This window comes from Protopterus annectens, chromosome 2.part2, assembly GCF_019279795.1.
Source record: "Protopterus annectens isolate FY-2018-M chromosome 2.part2, PAN1.0, whole genome shotgun sequence".
Classification (NCBI taxonomy): Eukaryota; Metazoa; Chordata; order Ceratodontiformes; family Protopteridae; genus Protopterus; species Protopterus annectens.
Genome location: NC_056730.1, coordinates 1,031,004,710 through 1,031,020,907, shown reverse-complemented (window position 1 = coordinate 1,031,020,907; position 16,198 = coordinate 1,031,004,710).

The window sequence follows — 16,198 nt, the reverse complement described above, 5'->3', positions numbered from 1 at the left end:
TGTTATTTTACTCTCAGTTGGTGTAGGGCTACACTTAATTTACCCCACTGAAATCTGGAAATGTGAGAATAGTTTGACTGCTGTTTCACTGATTGTGACTGACAACAGCAAGAGAGAGAATTTGCCACTTTCAGCGGACATTAACTGTTACCTTCTACTGCTGTGTGACCTTATAGCAGGTATATATAGTTTAGGGGGTATGAGGGGGTTCAGTGGGACTTGCCCCTTGCAAGAAAAAGCTTTTTTTGCTGTTCATTGAAACTGGCTTACAGCAAGTGTTTTTTTTGCAATGTTATGCTATAAATTTTCATGAATCCTGAAATGTTTACATAAAGAGATGAAACAGAACCACTTGTATCTATTAAATTCAAATAGAATGATTTACAAGATAATGTTCCAGGTGTTTCTCGACTTAAGAGAGTAGGAGTCAGAAGTCCATTTTCTATTTTTTTAATACTTCAAGTTCATTAAAAAAAAAAAAATATATATATATATATATATATATATATATATATATATATATATATATATATATATATATATATAGATATATATATATATATAGATATATATATAGATATATGTATATATATATATATATATATATATATATATATATATATATATATATATATATATATATATATATAACATTCAAAACTAGTTCCATTCTGGATCCTGCTCCATCTTTAGCAGATAAGAGATGTATTTAATTGGTTTACAATTCAGTTAACTGCTTCAGAGTGCTGCTTTTTTATGTCTGCTTCATTTGTTAACTTTGCACTTTAAATCGTTTTAAACACTCCTAATACTTGAAATCACCTTGTGTACGTAGTTTAAGTAGTATTGTGGTAGCATTAAACTCTCAAGCATTCTTTTTGGTGTTTTTACTTTAAGAGGAGTGGGATATTCCATTTAGTGGCAGTACATGATGACCTGGTCATACTTGTAGAAAGCTACAAGTATAGTTGTTTTAACTCATTCACTCCAATGGAGGTCAGGAAGTTTGTACTGTAACTTCTGGTGGGTGGAGCCTAAGCCTTTTGACCGCATCTGATTATGTACTCACATTTCAAATAAATGTTCATATTTCTCGAACCATAGGGGTTATGAAAGAAGTATAAATGCTAAACTCTTAAGCACAAACTATTTTTGCAGTGGCAGTATTCTTTAGGTTCTTAAACCAAATTTTATAAATCACAGTAAACACAGCTACTACTATGTTTGTATGCAGATGATACTACCTTAATCTGTGCTGCACAAAACATTCCCACCCTCCTAAATACAACTCAACTAGCATTCTCTGACATTGAAACTGCCTTACCAAAGCCCAACTTATCCTCAATCCAAAGAAAACTCAGCTTATGAATTTAACCAGTTTTAATAAAAACACTGATAACAGTCAATTCACTACTCCACAAATGCTGCCCCAATCACTCCAGTGGCACAGGCTATTGGGAATAACCATAGAAGCCAACCTAAAATGTGATAGTCATCTCAACTTAACGATTAAAAAAGTACATGCCAAACTGGGATCACTCTACCATATCAAACCACTTCTTACCAACAACACAAGCTCAGCCATTGTTCGCTCCCAACTTCTATCCACCCTACTCTATGCATCTCTCATTCTAACTAATCTCAACAAAACTGAACTAAGCAAAATGGAAGCCTGCTATAACATAATTTCCCACTTTGCTGCAAATTGCTCATATAGAACTCATCACTGTACTGCTTTAAGAAAGCTCCACTGGCTTGAACTGCCCAACCTCTTAACCTACAATCAGCTCTGCCTCTGTCATTCTATCTATTACCTCCCCAGTAAGTGTCCTGCCCTCAAAAATCTAGTACAACATCACTCAGCCAAAAGGCCTCTTGGATCATCAAGCAAACTACTACTAGAAGTCACCAACAGCTACAATAGCTTTGGACACATACTATATAGTAGTTTTGTGGCTAAAAAATGGAACTCTCTCCCCACTAGCATACAAAACACATTGTCCAAAGCCTCCTTTAAAAACCTCATTAGGCAACATCTCAAGCAAAGCTGGCAGTGCCATGACTGTTCCCCAGGCTAGTGAAAGCAGATAAGGTACACATACTAAACCCAGAAGTTTTCACTCTTACTCACAAACACTGGCTAATGTACAATGTATGTACTGTACCTGTATACTATGCATGTATTCTACCTATGTTCCAAATGTCATCTGTACACCACAAATCTATTAATTATCTTTATTTTGAAATAAATATTTTCTTGTTTGTTCTCTCCACTGTAACTGTTAATGTGCTACATACCACTCTAAAAACATGTCTATTGTAATTTGTGTGTATACTGATCAAGTCTAAATATCTAAATTTATCTGTAATTTTTCTATGTTGAGTTTTATCCCCTGGCCTCTGCTGAAAAAAGGCCTTTTTGGCTCAGTCAGACAACCCCGGTTAACAAATGTAAAATTAAATAAAAATAAAAATATTTTGTAAACAACTTACAATATCTCAGCAACCTCTCAAGTTATAGACATACTGTCGACATCATTTTATTCATCTAGCTGACAGCTTTTTTATGAGCTTACATAGTTCTTTCTGTGTTACTTGGTTAAGATATTTAGAAAAATTTGAAAATTATATCTATATAAATTAATATCATAAAAACAACAGTTACTATCTCTTTGCCTGCACTAGACACAGGTCAACTATTAATGTAGTTGAGTTTGCCATTTTGCAAGCTTTGAGATGAAATAGCTTAAAAATGTGTACATAGCATGGTTTTGGAATTATTGATGCAAGTATGAAGTAATGGTTAACAGCTAGAGGAGTCAGCAGGAGGTAACTGCATATGTACCCAGAGGCATCACTCAGATGTAATGAGTTAATAGCCAGAGGGCTTAGAAGACAGCTTCCGGTGTTTTAAGTGGCTATGTGAATCTGGCATTTTTGTGTGCCTACTGCTCATCATGTAGCAGTGGCTGTAGTGCCCTGTATAGATGCAAATAGTCAGAAACCAAATTTTCCCCATAAAACCACCTGCAAAACTGTACCAGTAATCTGGTGAGTGTAGAGCAACTACTTCACAAGTTGAGTAGCACAAACCAGCTAGTTTGGTAACAATTTGAAATGTCAGAACTTGTTAGAGTGAGTCCCAAAATGCGGAGACTGAATGGCTGAATCATTGGACTTGCTTATGCCAAGTCAAAGATTCCATTTCTCAGAATATTCCCTTTCCCATGAAGTATGGTGATCTCAGAGTTAAGTTCTTGGGTTGCTGGGGGGTTCCCCCTCCTGAAAAAAAGTTTTAAGGAGAACAGCAATTTTTGTGATCCACTCTTGTCCAGGTTTTCAGTCATTTTTTCCCTTCGGCTTTTCAGCACTTGGCATTTCAAGTGCCAACATTTCAATAGAAAGCACCAATTTGTGTGTTGAGGAGCACTGCCCCCATGCATTTAGTATTATATAGCCCAGTCTAATCTCTAGCCACAAAAGCACCCTTGCTCAGCCCACTATTAACCTCACTTGCATACAATACCCTGGTAGCTTACTCAGTAAAGGACCTGACATCATGGATAAGTACTTTCCCAGTTTTTTCACAGCCAGTTTGGTGGATATGGAATACTGAGACAATGGACAGTGTACCAATTGTATGATGTTTAATAACAACCATTTATCCTTAAAGAAACAAATACAGTATGTAAGAGATGTATATACACAATGAACCTGGAGGCAAAACTCACATACAAACACTTATAATAGACTGGTTGTCAGAGACACGCATGTTACATCCACCATATGTAGTATACTCCCCACACATAGACCTACTTATGCTGAGGCACTTAACTGAAATCTTTCCAAACCCCAATGACCTTTCAGACATTTCACCTGCCAAAACTATCCACAGCAAACCTAACACTCAACAGAACCAACACCTAGCACTGCACATACAGCCAACCTCAGTGGAGATTGAGCTTACCAAGCCCATAAGGCAAGCCGATGCATTACTCAGTACTCTAGTCATAGGGGACACTATTGTATGGCAAACTGATACCCCACTCACCAGCCTGATCAAGGAGAAAATAACTGTTAGTTGCCTATGAGGGGCAGGTCTTGCCAAGATACTCATGCATTCAAGTCACTGCACCTCAAGTACCAGAATGATTCAGTCATTGTCCATGTAGGTGTAAATGACCTGAGATATACCTCCATAGACTATATGAAGAGAGACACTATGGAGCTCTTACTGTGTCACACTCTGGTGTGTACCTAGCACTGAGCAGCATTTTATCTTCATGAAAGATGGCGCACACAGCCACGGTTCTAATCCTGCCAGTGGTAGTAGTCTGCATACAGAATCATACCCGAAAGCTGTACAGATATGTCCAGAATGTCTATTAAAGTGACCAATATCTATTGCCTATCAACCTGTCCCCCTGGGAAATCAGTGGAGTGATCCTAGACATATAGGCAGCAAGCAGGAAATACAACTGATTGACACACATCTATGACAACAAACCTGGCACACTCGAAACTCCCCAATATCTTATGTGACTAAGAAGCCACGTATGTCCCATTTACATCCCAACTTGTTGAGCTGTGGTCAGAGTGTATACAGTAACAGAGTGAGATGTATTTGCATAATAGTAATGTGGAACCTGGTACTGTGTGCGGGAACATTCAGGAGATGCTAATAAACATTCCTCCCACAAGTCTGTCAGTTACCAACACTGTGCCCAGAAATACAAGAATGATATGCAGTTGCTCTGAATAATGAGGTATTACACATCACTGTCACCCACACTGTCCTACAACATATAACTGTCTAGGAAATCTGAATAAGAGTGGTGTTATACAAGGTCAGAATGCATAAGCACAGGGGATTAATAAGACAGAAAGCAAAATGGAGATATACAGCAATATCAATATAGCAGATACAACTGTGATGGACAGTGTTTAAGTTGTAGCAGATACAGCCATGATCTGAATCCTGGGAGTGGAATTAGACTGCATACAAATTCATACCCCACAATTGTACACATGAGTCCAGAATATCCAGTATATGTGCCCATATCTGCTGCCTGTCCCCCTGGTAAGTCTGTGGGATGATCCCAGATGTGTAGCCAGCAAACAGGGAATACAAGTGATTGTCAACTATCATGAGAACAGACCCATCACTGTAGCAACCCCTGAAACTGTTAGGAGAGTAATATTTCAAGTATGTCCTATCTATACTCCCATGTTGTCAAACTGTGGCCAAAGTGTGCAAAGTAACAGAGTGAGATGTATGTGCATAATACTAATGTGTAATCTGTAGCCTTGTGTGGCAACAGTCAGGTAGTGTTTACAAACATTGCTCCCACAGGTACGTTGGATATGAACACTGTGCTGAGAAATATAGACCAATATAACCTGTACTGGTACCATCCATCCTGGTATAGTAGGGGATTGTGAGTGTTGCAGTTTCTCTGAATAATAAAGTATCACTGGTCACTGTCACCCACACTGTGCTACATAATATAACTGTGTAGGAAAGCATGTATATGTGTGTGTCAGGTCACTAAAGGTGGAAGATGGCAATAGTCTAGATATGTCCAGGCACACCAGCATGTGGTCAACACATGGCCAGAGTCTGTGCAGAAAGAGTTGGATAGCATAGTGCAAAACATCAACCTGGAATCCGGGTGTATGTGTGCAAACAGTTATTCAGTGTTAACAAACATTCCCTGCACAGGTATACCAGGTAATAGGTGTATACTGCAGGTAAAACTGGTTCATGTGTAATGATGTTGACAGACATATCAGTGTCCAATATAAGTCTATAAGGTAGTGTAGTAAGACTTGTAAGGTACAGATAACAGCAATGACTAGGAAAGTAATGTTGGGTACAGGAATATACTACTTGTTAATTGACATCACCCCCCCCCACCTTATCTCCAACAATAATCACCATACCCACCCCAACTGGTATGTACTGACTGATAATGTCCAATTGTTTGATAAATATTTTAATAATTCCCATGCATGTGCCATATTGAATAATTCCAACATTGTTTGGCATGGTGCCATGAACGTACCTGCATGCTGTTCTTATTACCACTGTGGTCCCATATATGCATGTTTTTTTGTTTGCTATGCAACTGTTCCATATCTGGTGTCTGGATTAATGGGAACATCTATGCATGCTGTTATATCTAACCCTGGAATGTGTTGACTATTACTAACCCATATATGATGTTGAAATCTAAACACTATAGCATGCTTGGGAAGGCCGGTCCCAGAAGAACCACCTGTCCCACCACAACTGGCTGAGGCACCGGGTACCAGCACATCTGGGGCCCAACCCCAGACCTCCCTGTCCATTGGTCCTGCACCACCTTTGGGTGGAACCACCTCAGGGGATGAGGCTCGCCCCCCTCGGGAGTGGGCGCAGACAGACACCTGTCACCCATCGCCAGGTCGGGATCATGGTGCGTAGAGCAATCAATGAGCAGTTCGGTAATCTTCTACGCCAGCTTGAGGGCCATGTGTCACGATTAGAGAGTCAGCCTGTCTCTGTGGCTCAGCCCCCAGCACAGCCACGATCAGGGCTGTGAAGGTGCAGTGGTGACTGCCCATGGATGGGGACCTCAACCCCACTGTTATCAGTAGGAGGCTTTTGGGCTTTCGATATCCCAACAACCCTCCCCATCAAGGTGTTTACCTCCCACATGTGTCATATACTGTCCCTGTATGCATCTTGTGTGTCTTGTCTGTTAACCTACCAAGCCTACCTTCCCAAATATACCTACTACCCCTCCCCAACATCCCACTCTCACCTGAAAAAAAAAGAAAAAGGGCAATCTGTTCCCACAAAAAAATCACTCCCCATACATAGCTGTCCATTTCACACACATGTCCAATGGACATATGTAATCCGGTCTAATTGGCATCACAACTTATTATTGTTGTCCTCACCCCTCTCCCAGGGGTTTGAGTGTCCAAATCTACCTCCAAATACAGTGTATATGCACAGCTGTTGCTTTAGAAGAAATGAGCAGCTATGGACCTTCCCTATACCCTTCCTACACATCCTTAGCTATTTTACCAACTGTCTTTCCCTCTTTGTGTCCCTTTTTCCACCACTTTCCTATCAACCCCTTTTTCTTTTCTTTTAAAGAAATTAGTATGGGGTAAGAGACAGTAAGCACTTTTAAGCAGTCATAAGTGGGTTTAAGCCTGTTTGAGCAGGGGTAAGCAATGCCTACACACGTTAAGCAATTTAGAAGCTAACTGAGTATAAGAAACTGTAACCAGAAATTAGCAGTTCTTACCTCCATGCAAACCCACTTACAACTGCTTTAAGCTGCCTTAATCACTCTGTATCCAATGGCCCATGTTCTGCCCAGCAACAAAATAAACAGCCTCTGCAAAGCTCGAACCCAGGACTTTGCATATCATAGACAAAGTGATTCACCACTAAACCATGCCAGATATACACAAATCTGATGTTTTCTGAAACATATCATCCAGTCCAGTCATGCAACAATACGGAGAATGTATACCAATAGTTAGAAGTATGTATGTGTGCAAATATATTAATATTTAAACAGATACAACATATCTATATATGTGTATATATATATATATATATATATATATATATATATATATATTTATATATATTTAGAAATATATATATATTTAGAAATATATATATATTAAGAAATATGGTGGTGGTGCTGCGGTAGCATTGTCGCCTCACAGTACGACGCTGTCCAGTTCGATTCTCAGCTAGAGCGTCTTCTGCGTGGACACATGCGTGAATGGGCATACCTTCGTTGAAGGTTGTGCATCAGGCCTGGCAAGCTGGTACGTAAAAATCAACTGCCAATCATTAGCGGACCGGAGTTCCACTGTGGCGACCCCTAACCGGGAAAAGCCGAAAGACACAAACAAACAAATATATATATATATATATATATATATATATATATATATATAGAGAGAGAGAGAGAGATATGAACATATATACATTCAAATGCCTACATCGATACATATATATGTCTACACCTACATGTCTACATCTACACAACAAGTTAAATATATGTACGCAGTTATATATCTATGTAGGTATATACGGACATAGTTATATATATGTAAGCAGATATATATATATAGCTATATAGGTATATATGGCCATACATCTGTAGATAGCAATGGTAGATTAACAGAAGCATATATGTCCACATGCACCATTAATGGGGTTGAAAGGCCCCAAACAAAAGACGTCTTGTACGAATTGGCATACCCCCCCCCCACAGCCAAACACATCCGCCCTGCAATACATGCCAAGTGTTGCAGATCCCATAACCAGGACCTGACACAACATGGGCACAAGATGTTAACAGTTCTACATCCCACCTGTATGATGTCAGGCTAGTATTGATAACATATCATGCAGTACAGTCTGGCTCCTATAGGAAATGTAAAATGTGGAAGCTATCAACATCCCCAGGATACATATACGCAGACACATATATGCATATACAAAAAAAAAAAAAAATATATATATATATATATAGATATATATATAGATATATAGATATATAGATAGATAGATATACATCTGACTACACATACACACGCAGAGATATATACAGTAAGATACTTATGTAGTAGGTGCACACAGTGTGGTACAGCCACTATGCCTACAGTTAACACCCTAACAACTGGACACTGGATGAGCCACCCATACAAATGACATTCGTTGCCTGCAACATATACCCACAGAGAGGTCATAGGATAAACACCACACACAGGTTTGCAGAAATGGAATACCTTTATTTGTGTACTATTAAATATTTATATGCCATGTCATATAGCTGTTCAGACACTGACATCCATATCAACAGAGAAATGCAACTGTGAAACATTTATACTAATACAGTAGTCTGGAAAGACCCACAGCTATTGCTGCCCAGGCCAAGCCCTTCAAATTGTACAATAGTAAAGACAGACTGGGCCACAGGATACCATAAAATCAACAGTAAGTGATGCAAGTGTATAATTCAGCATCCTCTGTCTACACTCTGTACACAATCACTAGGTGGTAAAGACTTCAGTTGACCAAATGGGATGTAACTGTTACATAACAAGGCATAACTGACACCATCACAGGCACACTGGCAAACAAAACAGTCTGTATGGCAGGAGGCAGTAGGCCTGCAGTAACCCACTTTATGTAAGTAATGTCAAGATAGGTGACATGTATGGTACTGTACATCCAGATACCTTAAGGCAGCTCACACCTGATACCCCCACATTTTGTAACAGCCTAGGCTATGTATGGTGCATCCCCCCTCCAAGACTCAATAATATAGGGCCATAGACCACTGTTGCATACACTGGCCTCTGGAGTGCATATGGGCACGCATGTATTGTGTAGGTAAAGCCAACACATATATGGCCCCAGCCCCACTGTATGTGTGGAGGATCAACATCAGTGGAGTGCTGGCAGGCATGGCACAGTGGTATACGTATATGTGCATATGTATCTCTATCTGTATATGTGTAGACATATACTGCTCTGTATATGTATATATCTGGGTGAGTATATGCATATCTATGTACATATACACACCCATCTATATATGTCAATATGTACATGTGTAATTATCTATATAGATATCTGGATAATCATATGTACATATATATTCTCCATATGTCCTGAACATGGGGTGTAGCCCTACCTCAGCCCCTATAGTTCCCACCTTCGTAGTGCAAGGGGATGTCAGGCATGTATAGCAGATATATTAGCAGACTATTGCTACTGTAATAGGGATTGTCTTTACAGACATGGTGTGTGTGGGAGGTCACATCTGCTTTTCACTTGTGTGCCATTGGCTACTGATAGAAATCCTAAGGACATCATAGTACAGTACCGCTGCAAGTAGGTAATGCTCCTGTGGACTACAGCAGAGATATTGGCCAATAGATGTGGACATTCTGACACACTCGGTACAGTCCAGAGTATACACAGACCCCCTTATTGCAGAACATGTGGACCAAACCTGACAATATGGATGTTAACAGCCATGTAGATGGGTATAACACATAATGACTGGTATGCATTTGCCCCTTTAGGTTATGCATTCACACACCTCTGTCTGTCATGACACATAATAACTGCTGGTACAAAGGTGTCATGGACACATACTACCAACTAGATATTGACATACATCTGTACAGCATCCCACTGCTCTGTCTGAAATACATGACTGTTAAGGGAGGCCTGGCAGCAGTACATCTGGCAAGTATCTGCACATGAAACTTCACTGGGTAAGTACACTAAGCTGCTAGGCATGTGAAAAAAGCACTGTGCAGGCTACAGGCAGACTGGCTTAACACTGGCTTACATCTCCTATGGGGGAATGCACATGTACCTGCATATATAGCAGGCTCTACAGGCATGTCACAGTATAGGGTAAGATACACCTGTGTGAAAGTCATAACCACAACCAATGTGAACACAGCCACAGCCACATATGGTAAGCTAGCATAATATTACAGTATGTGGACTATCTGTTTAACACCATCCTCATATTTGCCACTCACACACTAACCCAATATATACTGGGCCACTATACAGTGTGGTATGATGCCTGTCTGTGGTATGGGACATGTGTGTGTATGGCCCTACAAATATGTAAGCCAATACGGTAACATACAGTGGAGCAGCATGTAACATCAGATAGGATGGGACCTAGGACGATGACATCTACAGCAGTCTGTACATAGACCAAGGTACATATTAACAATGCACACACTGTCGACATTCACCATAAGTACACAGACCTTAGTACTGTACAAACAACCACAGAATGTCCAGGTTATGTCATCAAATATAACCCCTAATGTACATAACATGTGTAGCAGTCTCATATATCACTGGCTTGTTATCAGATACGATGACACTAATTATGGTATTGAGCACATATGCACCTCTTAATGCATGGCATATGTACAAAGGTTGACTGAGTTGTGACTGGAAGCACATACACAGGGCCAATATTGACATGTTGCTGTGATAACATCATGCATTTACTGCTGTAACAGGGTTTGTTGCAACATATGTCCTATGAGGCATATGAAATCAGTAACTGTCTTGGCTTTCACCATCTACAGATCGCAATCCTCACACTATTTTCTGAAGTTCACAGATACATGCTCTGTGGGTAATGCATGAAATTAAAGGCACCACACACTGCCCAGTGTTCAGATGACCCTACAGATGGGGAGTCCTCATAAACATAGAACTGACATGGCAGGTACTAATACATGTAGGACAGCTATATCCACACACACCCTGCTAAACTAATATCACTCTGAATGCAGTATAGCAGCACTTACAGTCTGTAGTCAGGTCAGGCACATCCCCCTCCTGTGTGTTGGCCTATTTCCACAGTGTCTGTTGTCAGAGGTAAATCCCCAATCCATCTGAGATGTTGTTTGCCAAACAACAGATCGAGTTCCTGCTCACAGTGAATGAAAAGGCCCAACACCAACATGATGTTCCTAGATACTGGAGTGTGTTTCCATGCAATTGGCTATGGGAATGTTACCATAGCTGTTCCACATGCAATCAGCTAGGGGAGGGCTGCAATTCATGCAGAGGCCGTCAGCTGATCATGAGCATTACCTACAATACACATGATGCTTCCTAAGCAGGTGTAGGTCTCCAGATCCACCAGTGAGGGAGTGAAAAAGGCAGACAGAGGCAAAGACAAGTCAGGGAGGGGTGGGAGAGTAAAACTTAAGCATGTTTGTGTCACACACCTACCAGCACATGGTATCAAACCCCTGATGACTATGTAGTGCTATCACGGTTCTATGCAGTTATTGGATGCACCACATAGGTTACCTGTTATGAAGCCCTCAGAACATATATGTGATGGTGAGTGACTTCTGCAACAGGAATATGGTAGCTATACAGTAGGTGAAGTACATGTGCCTGTCCTCATGAACAGGTGCCAGCGATTACAACTCATCACTAGTGAGATTGCCACAACACATTACTGTGCAGGTATCACATGCACCACATGGGCCATAAGGAGGTTATATGGCCAAAGGGTATGGGGAGGTGTCTGACATCAGACAGCATGCTTCAGTATGCCAATGGGGGTTGTAGTGAGTGTGGATGAGATCATATGCATCATACAACACACACACACAAACACACAGGGTACCAGTACTGACATGCATGGGTGCATTTCTGCACAGGTGTGTGGTGGTCGGCTGTACCAGATGGCTATACAAGGCTAGGTGATGGGTATACCTTGGCATCAGGCCACATGACAATGGTCTGCATTGTGGCTCAGGGCTGTAGTTTCTGCATTTTCCCACACAGGTGGGTATTGTAACCACCATCCAGTCACCTGGGTGACTATTGCATGTGGCCAATGCTGTGCATCATTTGCCATGTATGTGTTCCTTCGTCCATGGCACGGACAGTGTCTGGTATGTGCACACCTCCAACATGCATGTACAGTGACATGTGGAACTGTACCTGGGGTGTCTGGCCCATGTTGTGTACACAGATTATCATCAGATGTGCATTCTTGGCCACTTGTGGAGGGAACTGATAATGGACAGCAGGTTCACCCTGCACCTACATTGATAGCATGCTAATGGAATTCCCTGGTGTCAGTGGCATCTGTCCATACAGGGCATGTTTTCAGGCATGGTATGTCCTTTGTTGGTCACATGTTATGGCACCGCAGGTGTTGCAGGTGTCCAGTGGAGAACATGGGATAGGTGCACTGTCTGCATGTACATGCCTATTGGACAGAGTGCCATGCCCTCTGTAGCCCACTGCAATCACTCCATAGTTACTATCAGTGGCCAATATGCAGTGTACTACCCACATATTGGCTGTCGGCTAGGCATGTGTGTGTGTGTGTATATGAGATGTGGGTTGAGAGTGTGCTCTGGGTAATACTGGGGTTGCTTGGCCTTGATGTCACATGTATGAGTATGGATTTGCACTCCAGTCTCTTGGCTATTTCACATCTGTTATCCCTGTACAGTGGACATTATGATATTTACTAGGGCCACCTTATAATAAATTTGCAAAACCCACTCAACATTGGGCCTAGGTATCACACACACACACGTCATGTCTGGGAGTAGAACCTCTACCTCACTAGTTTATTACACTATAGCACTATGCAGTTATAGTACATGCCACAGAGATTACTGGAGTATTTCTTACTCAAAGGTGTATATCACATTGGATGCCATCAGCAGGATTTCCAAAGTAGGACATTCAAATTGTAGTGAGTGTGACTAGGCAAAATGCATTGCTCCCTACACAGACAGTGACACACACACAAAACATCTGCAGTCAACAAGTGTGGGTATAGAACCCCTAAAATAGGTCTATATCACACTACAGCATGGAGCTGTTATATGACACACCACAGGGATTACTGGAGAACTGCTTCCCCAAAGGTGTATTTCACAATGAATGACATCAGCAGGATTGCCAAAGTAGGGCATTTGAATTGTACTGAATGTGACTAGCCTATAATGCATTGCTCCCTATACAGACATTGAAACACACACAAAACATCCAGAACTGCCATGGGTGGGAATAGAACCCTACTAGAGTTCTAAATCACACTACAGCAGTAAACAGTTATGGCATGCACTATGGAGATTACTGGGCTATAACCTTCCCAGAGGTTCATAGGTTCATAGGTTGATACTAGGCTATCTGCCCTAGGACATTTATAAGCCTAGCCAGAGTGTGTTTGGCTTTCGCCACCCTTTTAGATTAGTTGACTGTGCCTCTGTATAGTAGGTCACAGAAGATAGCCCTTTTAAGGTTAGTTTACTGTGCCTCTGTCTAATAGGAACACAAAAGAGATCCCAGGGGTAAACCTACGATCTCCCATCCACTCATCAAGATTTCTCTTGAAGAGGGTCATTGAGGGGCTCTGCCTAACATGGATTGGGATTTTGTTCCAGAGTAAGGGGAGCCTCTGGGATATGAATCTGTCCCTCCAGCATGTCCTATTTATTTCTGTGCTGAGGTTCAAGTCCCTGGAGCGTGTAGCTCTAAGGGATTTGGATTTTCTGAGGTGGAGCATGTCCATTAATTCTGGTTTGGACATGGCTTTATACGTCAGGCACAGATCGCCTCTGATTAGGCTTTAAGCAACTGAGTAGAGCTGGAGTTTCTTTAGCCTAACTGCATAGGGCATCTGTTTGAGTCCCTTGATCCCCTTGGTGAGGTACTTTTGGGGTCTTTCCAGTTGCTGCAGGTGTCGGGTAAGGTACATCCCAAATGGGGCACTGTATTCAATTATGGGCCTGATGAGTGATGAGTGGAGGGGCACAATGACCTCTCTTGATCTAGATGTGAACCCTTTCATGATAAGGTGGGCTATATAGAAGGTCTTTATAACCACTTTGGCAACGTGATTGTCAAAGGAGAGATTGCTATCTACTTGGGTCCCCAAATCCCTAATTACTTCTTCCGTACTTAATGGATTACCACCTATGTGGTAATTTGTGGGCACTTTGTTTTTCCCAAAGGAGATGACTATGCACTTTTTGGCATTTAGCTTTAGGCCATGGCTCTGGCACCAATTATCCGTCTCTGTGAGACCCTTTTGGAGGATGCTTGTGTCAGTCACTGAGTCGATTATGGCACCCAGTTTGCAGTCATCTGCGAACTTGGTCAGCCATAGTCCTCCCGTGTTAGCCTGTACCTCAGAGAAATACATACCGAACAAGAGAGTCCCAGGACTGAGCCTTTGTGGGATACCACTTGTAAATAGTTTAGAGTCTGACATGGCACCTGCAATTCTGACCATGTGGGTTCTATCCCTGAGCCAGTTTGCAACCCATCTTGTGACATAGGGATTGGTATCTAAGCTGGTGAGCTTATTTATGATGCCCGAGTGGGGTATTGTGTTGAAAGCTTTTGCAAGGTCCAGGTAGGCTGTGTGGACTACCTTCCCTTCATCTATGGCCTTGGTGACTGTTTCAAAGAAGTTGACCAGGTTCAAGAGGCAAGATCTGCCCTTAACAAAGCCAAATTGGGTAGGATCCAGTGTTTGGAGGTTCCCAATGTCTTTGTTTATGAGTTCCATGATGATACACTCCATAGCTTTGCAGACCAGGCTAGTCAGGCTTATAGGCGATAGTTTCCGGGGTCCGTTGTGGCACCACCTCTGTGGAGTGGGACCACTGTTGCTGTACGCCATTCCTTGGGTACATATCCTGTAGTAAGGCTGAGATTGAACAGTGACTTTATGTGAGGGCTCAGTTCTTCTTGGAGCTCATGTAAGACGCAGCCCGGGACACCGTCCAGTCCCGTTGATGCTGTGTTTTTTTGCTTTGGAGAGGGCAGCTCTCACCTGTGCATCTGTGATGTCAGGGAGGCTACACCCTGTTGGGATAGACATTTGCTCTTTTGGGGGGGAAGGGGGGAGAAGTTTGCACTGAACCTGTCTGCCAGGATATTGGCAATGTCTGTGGGTTCAGTGTATTTTTTGTTATTTTGCACTAACTCAGAGCATATCTGGGAGTTGCCACCCAGGTTCCTGACATAACTAAAGAAGGCCTTGTGATTATCATTAGCGTCTTGTGCAATTTTTCTTTCGAAGCTGCCCTTAGATAATTTTATGAGGGATCGTAGTTCCTTGCTAGTACTGATCCGAGATGCCTTCCTTTTTTGGGATTTTGCTCTATCATGTAGTAGCTTCATCCTTCTGTTGTATAGCTTATTTATGGCTAGGGTCCACCAGACAGGTCTCCTGCCTTTGGAGGAGTGAGTCTTGGTTTTATTTGGGATAGCACAATCCATGCATTCCTGTAGGTGTCCATAGAATGCATTTGTAAAGGATTCTGCAGTTTGGGCCATATTTTCCACTGGCCCAGGGGCTTTGAAGGATTCCACCTTGGTTTTGAGAAGTGTGAAGTTTGCGTTTGAGAAGTTCTTCACCGTGGTTTCCTTGGCTGGGGGTGGGGAAGGGATATGGATGTCCAGTGAGATTAATTTATGGTCAGATCTTACCAATGAGGGGTATACCTCTGGTATGGAACATAGAGTCCCCATGTTGGTGATGATCAGGTCCAATATGTTTTCCCCTCTTGTGGGAGTGGTGACCAGTTGTTCCATAGCATTTGGGTGTATAAATTCTAGGAAGCGTTGGGCGAG